This window comes from Crocuta crocuta, unplaced genomic scaffold (genome assembly GCF_008692635.1).
Source record: "Crocuta crocuta isolate KB4526 unplaced genomic scaffold, BGI_CrCroc_1.0 scaffold96, whole genome shotgun sequence".
NCBI lineage: Eukaryota > Metazoa > Chordata > Mammalia > Carnivora > Hyaenidae > Crocuta > Crocuta crocuta.
In genome coordinates, this window is record NW_027531522.1 from 3790237 (window position 1) to 3801430 (window position 11194).

Here is an 11194-nt window from a genome sequence, read left to right on the forward strand (position 1 = left end):
GTTGGGGGTTTGCTTACAAGGCACCAAGGAGAACGCTCCGGAGGGTTAGCTTAACACACAGCCCGAGGTGGTGGAGGCGCGCGGCTGCGGGCTATGCGGACTGCGGTTTGAGGGTCTGAAATAGCCTCCTGCTGATGTTACTGCGAGAAACTCCCGCAGTTTTAATCTCCTTACGGTCTGGAAACCTGATAGGAGCTGTCGGCGGAGCCATGAAAGTTTAAATGAGCTTGTGAATTCTGACCGTGACCTTAACCCACTGCAGTCAGTTAGCATGTGAGGAGCAGTGTAAGCTTGCTCTCCGGACTTTTGATTTCTGTGGATGTCTGTGTGCCCTTTTCAGCATAATAGAAATGGCAGAAAACCGTACTTTTTTTTTTTTTTTAAAGAACACTCACAATGTAATGAAGTTGTTTACAACAGCTTAGAAGCCGTTTGTATTTTTCTTGCCCAGGGTGAGCTGGGGAAAACGTGAAACGGTGGCGGGATATATTGTGTTTGCATGAAGTGATTGTGTCTAAGAAAGTTGAGAATTGAGTACCTGATCCATTGCAGTTCATTTTCACTTCCTGATAAGTTCTTTAGCTATTATTAGGAATTCGAGCTTTTCCGACAGCATATGTTAATGCACCAAAACTCTCCTCTAAGTTTTATTGTAGTAAATAAAATGGAATTTTTCCTGTACGGTAAGTCTGCAATATAGAGTTATGTCTAATCTGTTAAGCTTTTTTATTAATTTTTGTTGCTTTTTTTTTTTTTTAAAGCGACTATTGTTAGTTCTGTATTTATTGGTGCTTGTATGTCCGTCGGAGTTCTGGTGTTTGGGTCAGAGAGTGTTTGTGTCTGAGGGTTTAATCGTAGTAAAGGGCTTCCAGCACTTGCTGCTCAGAGTGTGCTTTCCGGGATTTAGTCCGAATTCCATTTTGCTTCACAAAATCTCCTAGTTGTGCATGTTTTATTGTAACCACTTATGTTGCTACCTTATATTTATGAATTGCTACATTTGGTTTAGAGTTTCTTGCTAAGTGGAAATTCCTAAGGTATCCAAGGCTTATAAAAATGATACATTGTTTGTCGATGGTACACTTCCTGTTACTTTCTTTTGCTCTCAAGTAAAGGTAGCAACTGTTAGTCGTCCGGAGGAGTTGTTTTATAGTATGTAGTGTAACCATGTTATTCATTCAGTAACTTTGTATTGGCCACATAGACAGTACCAGACACTGCAAAAGATGGCTAAAAGTGCCACTCAGTTTTTTTGTCCAAATATCTTTATTTTGAGGGCTTAGTTGACATAAAAATGGTCTGTTTCGTGGCCTTCTTTTTCAAAATGTCTATTTTCTTTTTTTTTAAATGTTTTTTTATTTATTTCTGAGAGAGACAGACCACGTGAGCAGGGGAGGGGCAGAGAGAGAGGGAGACACAGAATCCGAAACAGGCTCCAGGCTCTGAGCTAAGGGTCAGCACAGAGCCCGACAAGGGGCTCAAACCCACGAAAAGTAAGATCATGATGTGAGCCAAAGTCGGACCCTTAACCGACTGAGCCACCCAGGAGCCCCTCAAAATGTCTATTTTCTTTATTATTTCTGAAAAAAAAGTGTGTGTATATATATGTACATATACACATACATACACAGCTGTGAAATCTAAGTACCAAGATGCCATGTATTTCTGGTTGATTTCACTTTAGGTGACAAAATCTAATACTAGATCAATGTTTTTATATGAACTTGACCAAATGTGACCCAAGTCTACAGTATAAAGTGAGAATAAACTACATCAGCATTATTAAGAAGGAGCAAACATAGTGTTGTATATGAATAGGGACATTTGAGATAGCGGATCAGAGAAGGAGCAGGTAATTGAAATTAGAGTCTCCTACGTTTCTTTTTAAATTTATTTTTTGAAGATTTTATTTTTAAGTAATCTCTACACCCAACATGGAACTTGAACTCCCAATCCCTGAGATCAAGAGTCATGTACTCTATCAGCCAGCCACCTCTAACACTGTTCTACATTTATAATGTGGCCAGAATTAGTGGGAAAGGATTTGTCATGCATCTAGCAGTTTCATGCTTTTATAATTCACTGGAATTTATTTTAAGGATATTTAGAAATAACTAACATTTGGAGTACTATAAAGAAAATTCATACTTATTTTTATCACGTAGACATCTTATAAGGGGATTGGGAACCTTCTACAGACTACGGTAAAATGTTCATTGTACATGTGTTCTAATTCTCCTGACCTTGGGCATGATAACTAACTAGTCTTTGCATCGATGTTTGCATCTATGAAGTAAGGTGATTGGACTGGACGATTTCCAAGTATCTTTCTAACTTCAAGATTCAAGTGTTTTTACATCCTCCTTGATTCGGAGCATTATATTAGGATCCAGCGAGTAGCAGTAGTTAATAGCGTAGAACTAAAGTTGCCGTACTGATGTAACCTTGAAAATGCAGCAGCATTCAGGGAATTTTCAAGGCCATCACCAGAGGGAAGGTATCTGTGGTGATTGTAAGACAGGTGTGAACTGAGAGTTTGTTGGATTGATTGGAGTTGGACTGCATTGCGGTCTATGAAGTCCAAGTCTATTTGATTGAAATGTAAAAACTTGCAATGAAGGTGGAAATTTCCAAGTCAATTGTGGTGGTAATTCTCAATGACAAGAATAAGCCTGACTTTGTGTGGTGAATTCGATATGTTAGTGCTTTCTAACTTAAAATACCCATCAGTGAATGGATCACTGCCAATTTTTATTTTAAGTATTTTAAGCAGGGAATATAATTGAATACATAAAGGAAAAGACGACTCCAGAAGGCAATTTTGTCTTGTTACATTTGGAATTAAACTAAAAATGATCAGGCAGTTAGCTTCTTAAAATTATATTTTAATAGTGCGTGGAACATGTAGAATGATATGAGCCAAGACTTGTTTTAAAGTGAGATATTCTAAAAGATTTTTATGTAGAGTGCAGTGTGAGCCTTTTGGAAATGAGAATTTAAAAACCTAATTAAATATTGAAAGGAATTCATTTGTATAGAAAAAAACCTTAAAAGACATAGAACTTGTTTAAAACAAATACTGTATTTAGAAGGAGTCCGTATTAATGCTAAAGTCAGAAATGTGAATGAGCGTAGCCAGAAACTTTAAATATTAGGCGGGTTTTAGAGGTTTTTCACAGCACAAGAACGGATTAGCAGCCAAACCAGGAGAACGGAATAGGAGCGAGCGCAGCAGTAACTGGGACCAGGTGCTTGGGTACACTTGGGACTTTTCTGTGCGCTTTGGCTTTATTCTTGCTCATAGCTGACTGGTTTCCTCCACACAACAGGGAACTGATGGTTCCTGAATTTGGCATTTTGTAATTCCTGCCCCCCAAAAGGGACTTTATGTTTCTGATTCAGTTAGAAGAATCCCACCGATGGGTTCTGACCCATCTCGCACCCCACCCCTGGGCTAAGCAGTTAGGAAAAGATGGAAGCCCTTGTCTGTTGGAACAGTTCCCAGAATAATGGAGAGGGCCTTGGGGCACCTGGGAGGCTCAGTCGGTGAAGCGTCCAACTTCCCGCTCAGATCATGTTCTCAAGGTTCCTGAGTTCAAGCTCTGAGTCGCGCTCTGTGCTGACAGCTCTGAGCCTGGAGCCTGTTTCACAGTCTGTCTGTCTCTCATTCTCTCTGTCTGCCCCTACCCTGCTCATGCTCTGTCTCTTTCTCTTTCAAAAAAAAAAAACCAAACCAAAAAGCCAAGAATAGCGAGGGCCTGGCTAGCAGGCAGTATCAGGCGGTTATGTGTCCCGGTTGGAGAGCCCGGTGTTTATCTTGGTGTCCGGGTGCCATGTGCTGCCTGTTTGAGCCAATACGTAGTTTTCTGGGTTGAGCAACCATAGCTTTTGTTACATTGTCAGCAAGGCCTGGGACTTGCAATAGGTAAAACGCTGTTTTGGAGAAATAGTGGTGGCTTAGGGGTTTGTGGGTTTATATTTGGGCATTGAAAAAAATGAAAGAAGGAGACTACGTTTTGAAAATGAAATGAGTGACTGTGAACTATTGACTGAATAGGATATCATGAGGCGGTTAAATTAAAGTAGTAACTAGCTAGACGTTAGCTGAAACTTACTGAATGGGGGGCACCTGGGTGGGTCGGTCGGTTAAGCGTCCGACTTCGGCTCAGGTCATGATCTCACGGTTTGCAGTTCAAGCCCCACATGGGGCTCTGCGCTGGCAGCTCAGAGCCTGGAGCCTGCTTCGGATTATGGTTCTCCTTCTCTCTCTGCTCCTTTCCTACTTTTGTCCTGTTTCTCAAAAATAAATAAATGTAAAACAAAACAAAAAAAAAGAAACTTACTGAATGTAAAACATAACCATTTAAGAACTAGTCTCACATTTAGTTTTTCTCTTTATAAATACATTTTTAAAATTTTTTACTTTTAATATTTATTTATTTTGAGAGAGCGAGTGCACACGAGCCAGAGAGAGGCAGAGAGAGAGGGAGAGAGAGAATCCCAGGCAGGCTCCGCGCTGCCTGCGCATTGCCCGTTGCCGGTCTCCATCTCACCAACCGTGAGATCGTGATCCGAGTCAGGAACTTCACCCACTGAGCCACCCAGGCACCCCATCTTTCCTTTCCTTTAGAGGAAAGAAGAATGCCAAGCAGACACAACCTTTATTATTAGGGAAATGGTTTTATGCCCCCTACAATTTGGGATTTGGGAAGAGAGTGCATTTCCTTCTCCACTTACCAAATAACCCTCTTTTGAATTGGGGGGTTCCAATGATGCCCATCACAAGACAATGATTCCTCTTACTAAGCCAGGCCCGCCTGCCCTGCCTTTTGAAAGATTTTCAGCAGGAATTGTAATAAACAAATCTGCCGTAGGTTGATGAGAAAATACAGTCAGAGTAATAACTTCAGCCAGCATACCCTCTGAAACACGAATTTTGGGATTGAAGGGAATTGATGCAGTTTGGCAGAATGGTTTGTGGTCGGATAGATTAGGTTCATGTCCTGCCTCCCTCAGTTACAGACCCGTTGAACAGACGGTGTATCCACTTGAGCCTCAGTTTACTCATTCTTAAAATACAGATGATGATGATTCTCTCACAGGACCATTCTGAGGGTTAAGTAAGATAATGTATTTAAATTCTAGAACTGCAACTAACTCATAATAGGGATTTAGTAATTGATACCAAAAAAACCGATCAAATTCACATGCACTCAGGCTGGTGGCATATTCATAAGCACCTGAGAGTACGTCTCAAAATTTAATGTGTGTGTGAATCACTTGGGAACACTTTAAACCTGCAGATTTCAATTCAGCAGGTCTGGAGTCAGTCCTGAGACTCTGCATTTATCGTGCTCTTAGGTCATGAGGTCCTTGGGCTACGTGCTGAGGTAGCAAGATCCACAGAAGGAATAGCGCTAAAAATAAGGAGACCTATTCAGGATTTGTCCCCTGACTGTGTGTGATGAATCCTCGAGAGAATGATGACCCCCTGAGAGAGTCACACATGACTAAGTACATTGCACTGAATTAAAATCACATCTGGAAGGTTCAGTTTCTCCTGTCAAGCACCCCACAGCGCACGTGGGTAGTAGCTCCCGGGCGGGCCCGGGCGGACGAGACTGTTGCTGTCGCTGCAGCACCCAGTACTGGACAGCGCTCCCTGCGCTGGGATTCACCCCCTGAAAACAAAACCATATCCGGGACGACAAAAGTCTCCTGTGATGTAACATCCTCATGTTAGTGTCCACTCGGTTTCTCTGTTCCTTTTTCTAGGAGAAGTTGCAAAGCCATGTCTGCTGCCACTGCCTCCCGCAGTTATCTGTCACGGCTGCCTCCCTCCCCCACCCTTCTCTCTCGAACCTACTACTGCCTAGCTTTCGTCATCCCAGCTGCAGGGACCCGGCACCAGCGATGATCATGGTTTCAAATCCCAGGGTTCCCTTCTTGTGTCTTTCCTTGTTTTCCTTCTGTCTCACCCACTACCCCTCCTTGGATACCTTCCCAGGTTCCTCCTCCCTTATCCAATCTCTAAACGTTGGAATGTCCTGGGGCTCTTTCCAGGGTCTTCTATAACTAGGCACAGTTTATCTACATGATCTTATTTAGTCTTATGGCATTTCATGCTGATGGTTGAGAAATTTCCATCTTCAGCTCTGAGTCCCCTGGGCTCCATATTCAGTTTCTTACCAGAATACCAAGCGGGCATCTCCGATGTGACCCACACAGGGCTCTTCTCCTCCTCCCCCGCTCCCCCAGCTCTGCCATGCCCCANCCATTCGAGCCAAGAACCTTGGCGCCAACCTTGATTCTTCTCTGGTTATAAAGTCGCTTACTCCAGAACACTGGGTCTCGTGTTGCATCGGGAGGAAGCCCCAGACTCTTCTCTGGCCTGTAAGGACTTCCCTGCCCGGCCCCTGCTTCTTTCTTTGCCCTCATCCCTTCCTGCTGTCTCCATGACTTGCTTGATCCAGCCACACTGGGCCTGAATTTCTGTTCCTTAATGAAGTCAAACTCAGGGCAGCCACAGACCTTCTGCATTTACTTTCCTCTTTGGAATGGCCTTCCTTCCAGTCTTTGAATGGCTGTCATTTTAGCCTCCCAGCTAACGGGCTGTCTTCTTGGATGGCTTCCCCAACTTCCGGTAGTCCTCCACTCATATTACACTTGTTTTCTCTGAGACACCTCACGCCAGCCAGAAACTGAGTTGTTTACATATTTCTCTCCCCCCAACTAAGGTGTTAAATTCCACGGTGGCTGAGACTGCCTAACTTACTGCTGTATCCCAGCACCTAGAACAGTGCCTGTATGCAGTAGGTGCCCAGTAAATACTATTGAATGTCTGGATGAAGCTCAATTCGGTAAACAATAGTCCAGGAGTGCTCAGCTGGTGTACTGCGAGCCTTTCGACATTAAATTTTCATCCACATGTAAAATTCATTTTTGGTGTGATCGAGCACGGTATTTACTGCATTTTGCTGAACGGGTTGGACAGTGAGAGCGGGGGAACTTGCTGCAAGTCGGGGATAAGAGGTGTGCGGTGACTGCAAGCCAGTGTCAGAGGACAAGCTTGGTCTACAGCAGCATGCAAGAACTTGGCCTTGAGCATGGAGCAGAGAAGGTGCAGCGAGTAACCACTTCTTTCTTAGAGTGTCACAGTGTTGAAGGGCCACCAAGTGAATTCTGTGAAGACTATAAATGCCTTCCTGAACAATCTGAGATGTTATTGTATAGAAGAATGCACCGTGCTGTTATTTCTGATTCATTCCCTGTAGTTTGGGTCTTTTAATGACTTTAGGTATCCCTCTAAGAATTCTAGTATTCAGAAGCGTGCCATTAATTAAATTTAAGATTCTTAAAAAAAAATTTTTTTTTAATGTTTTGTTTATTTCTGAGAGAGAGAGAGAGGCAGCGTGAGCAGGGGAGGGGCAGAGAGAGAGAGAGAGACAAAGAATCCAAAGCAGGCTCCAGGCTCTAAGCTAGCTGTCAGCACGGAGCCTGATGCGAGGCTCGAACCCATGAACCGTCAGATCATGACCTGAGCCAAAGTTGGATGCCTAACCGACAGAGCCACCCAGGTGCCCCAAATTTAAGATTCTTTAACTGACATAAAAATAATGCTAATCCCAATATCCCGCATCTTTGTGGGTATTATTCCACAGTGTTGTATTTCTGCTGGTTCTTATTCATGGTGCCTCCTGCCCATAGTCACTTGGTTATTTTTGGCTATGAGCTGCTCATTTTCCTTGGACAGTTACCTGGGGGGAATTCTCTGATTGTCAGGGTGAAAGGGTGTCCCTTCAGAGAGGACTGCTTGTCTTTGCCATGTGGCTGAGGGGTGGCTAGGGATGCTACAGGTCAAGGCCATTTTGAACTAACTCACCGTGTGGAATTTTTTGAGTGTCACGTGATATAAATTTGGGCTGCCCTCGCCTGGGGGGAGTGGAATGGGTTTGTTTTTGATTTGTACTTACCCTGAGGGAGCGACCCTTTTGGATTTTAGCCTCATGAAGGGTTTAGATGCCCCTCCATAGGCTCTAGGTTCTGACTTCTGTTTATTTCAAACCATGAGACCGTCAGAGCCCTGGGGGCCACAGTGGCTTCTGGGACCAAGTGGACCTCTTACATCCAACTCTTAGATGCCGGCAGGCCTGGGGCTGGACCTGTCAGTCCCCGTATTAAAGACAAAGGGTGTGCCTGAGGGATATTTTGGAAGTAATGTCAACTGGATTTGGCAGCAATAGTGGGGGCTGGGGAGGAGGGAGTGGGGGACCACTCTGGGCTTTCTGGCTGGCTTGCCTAAATAGTTTTCTTACCATTCTCGCTCTATTACATTACTGTTAACTTTTGGGCTATTAGCCAACAAGGGTTCTGTATTAGCAGTACTTATGTAACTAATATGTGGACAAAATTATATATATATATATTTTTTAATTTNAGTTTATAGATCAATCCGGCATTTGGTGGCTAACTCAGCATTTGATGTCCCCACCCTGAACAGAATCCTGAGTTGTGGGTTTTTTTAAAAAAGAAATTTATATTTATTTATTTCTGAGAGAGAGAATGAGAATGAGTGGGAGAGAGACAGAGAGAGAGGGAGACACAGAATCTGAAGCAGGCTCCAGGTTCTGAGCCATCAGCACAGAGCCTGATGCGGGGCTCGAACCCAGAAACTGGAGATCATGACCTGAGCTGAAGTTGGACACTCAACTGACTCAGCCACCCAGGCACCCCTGTGGTGTAATGGTCCAACTGTAACTAGTACTTCATTTTGTAAAAAGTGTCATTTTTATATCTAATNTTATTTTTGAGAGAGAGAATGAGAATGAGTGGGAGAGAGACAGAGAGAGCGGGAGACACAGAATCTGAAGCAGGCTCCAGGCTCTGAGCCATCAGCACAGAGCCTGATGCGGGGCTCGAACCCAGAAACTGGAGATCATGACCTGAGCTGAAGTTGGACACTCAACTGACTCAGCCACCCAGGCACCCCTGTGGTGTAATGGTCCAACTGTAACTAGTACTTCATTTTGTAAAAAGTGTCATTTTTATATCTAATGAAGTTCTTCTAATAACTTAAAATTGGTTTGTGTGTTTTGGTACTTCCTCTAGAGCCTTCAAGAAAGGACCCTGAAAAAGAGTTTTTGTATAGAGAGTTTACAGCCTTACAGGGCAGATTGGCATGTAATTATGTAAACAAGGTGATAAAATGGTGAATTAACAGAAGGTTTATTTGGTTGTAAATGACAGTCAAGAAAGTCTGATGAGCTAAAGGAAAAACAGATTTTTTGGGTCAAGGGCAGGACCCTCACTGAGCCTCATATAGGCTAGGACCCAAAGTGCCTCCTTCCTCACGGTCTTTCTGATCTTGGCATCACTTTCTGTGAACCTTTTCTCCAAGGATACTGTCATTTCTCATCTGCTGGATGGAAATAGACCCCATACAGCTTCTAAACTTATTTGTCCTGGAATCCAGGTCCTTTACCATGGTAGTTAGCCACCCTGCATCCTAACTTGGGATTTCTTAAGAGTGACAGAAAGGGGGAGGGGCAGAAAGGGAGTCGTCTGCCATGGGATCCAGCCAGCTGTGGCCCCCGGAGCTGGAGCTGGGCTGCCTATGGCACTTGAATGGAGGAACAGCGACAGTCCTCAAGCTTTGTCTCCTGGGTAGCACTCCTCCTCTCAAGTTGTGTGCACAGACACTGCAGACAACGAAGGATTGATACACTGCCCTGGGAAAGGGTGTCCTTTGTAAGTTGGATCTTGGAAAGTGAATTGTCATTAACCTGGTGAAGAGACTAGAGAAAACAGGTTATCAGCAGAGTGAGTAGTAGATACAAAAGGCCTGTGTCATTTTCAGGGAATTGCTGAACCTTTAAAAAAACATTTTTTTAAATGTTTCTTTATCTTTGAGAGTGAGAGACAGCGCATGAGCAGGGGAGGGGCAGAGAGAAAGGGAGACGCAGAATCCAAAGCAGGCTCTAGGCTCTGAGCTGTCAGCACAGAGCCCGACGTGGGGCTCGAACCCACGAACGTGAGATTGTGACCTGAGCTGAAATCGGACACTCAACTGATTGAGCCACCCACAGGCGTCCCAAATTGCTGAACCTTTTTTGGAGGGGTTCTGTTATTCCCATCTTCTCTTTTCATGATCTTATTCACTTTCCATTCTTTCACACATATTTCTATAAGCATTACTTGTATTTGCATTAATTTCTTTAGGCTTGGTAATTTAGGATTAGAATTGTATCTGTAAGTTGCAAGACACCCTACCATTTCAGAGCGTCATGTTATCTGTCATTGTAAGCATGCTTCATTTATGTTTCCCCAGCCTGCACTTTGAGGAAGGTGTGCTGTATGACAGCCCCCGGACAACCTCCGTGGCATGGCACATAACCATGACCGCGCTGCCTGCCCGAGGGAGCCCAGGTGCCGGGGGGCGGGTGTGGGCTGAAATCAGTATTGCCACGTGTGCCCCCACGGCCAGGGGCTGCATTTGCCAGAAACAGGCAACTTCTCTGCAATTTGCAGAGAGGAAGCTCATGTTCTGATGGGCACAGAGGTGCCCTGGGTGCCAGCAGCTGCCCCCCTTTGCCCCGCTTTTCTCTGCTCTCACATCCGAAATTCTTGTTGAACTCATTAAGTGTTGGTAGCCTCGAGGAAGCTTTCAGGTGCTGCTCAGTCTGGACAAAAGAAAAGAAAAGGGGATTTGTCAAGTTCCCGTACAGACGTGCCGCTGCTTTAGGAGATGGATCAGTGTGCTGTCTTTGCTGCTGCGTGTGTGTTTCTATCGTGCAGATCAGTTGCCATGCGGTTGGGAAATAGGGAACGACGGCACACGCTGTGGACCTCGGCACATGCTCAGGTCTCCTTGAGCGTGTCAGTGCAGAGTACACTGACAGACGGCCAGAGGTCACAGCCCCGGCAGGGCAGCAGAACCGTGTGCCATTCTGCGTCCCCGCGTGTTTTTCCTCGGGTCTCCGGTGGCCCGGTGTTCAGTCTTAGAAGTAGTAAATCCGTGGTTCTCTCTAATCTTTCTGCACTGTGTCCTAATCTTTAGAATTTGCAAGCTCAGTCGTCTCTCACATTCTTTCCACGGGGCAGTCTTCACAATTGTATTTTTATTATTTATTTGTTTCAAAGTTTATTTATTTTTGAGAGAGAGAGGGAGAAAGAGCGCAGGGGAGGGGCAGAGAGT

General features: G+C 44.4%; 1 protein-coding gene across 2 annotated transcripts in view; it reads left to right on the forward strand.

The window, feature by feature from the left end:
* The window catches only part of PIP4K2A (phosphatidylinositol-5-phosphate 4-kinase type 2 alpha), a 182203-nt gene that overhangs the window by 635 nt on the left and 170374 nt on the right, over window positions 1-11194 (forward strand). The window lies entirely within an intron of this gene.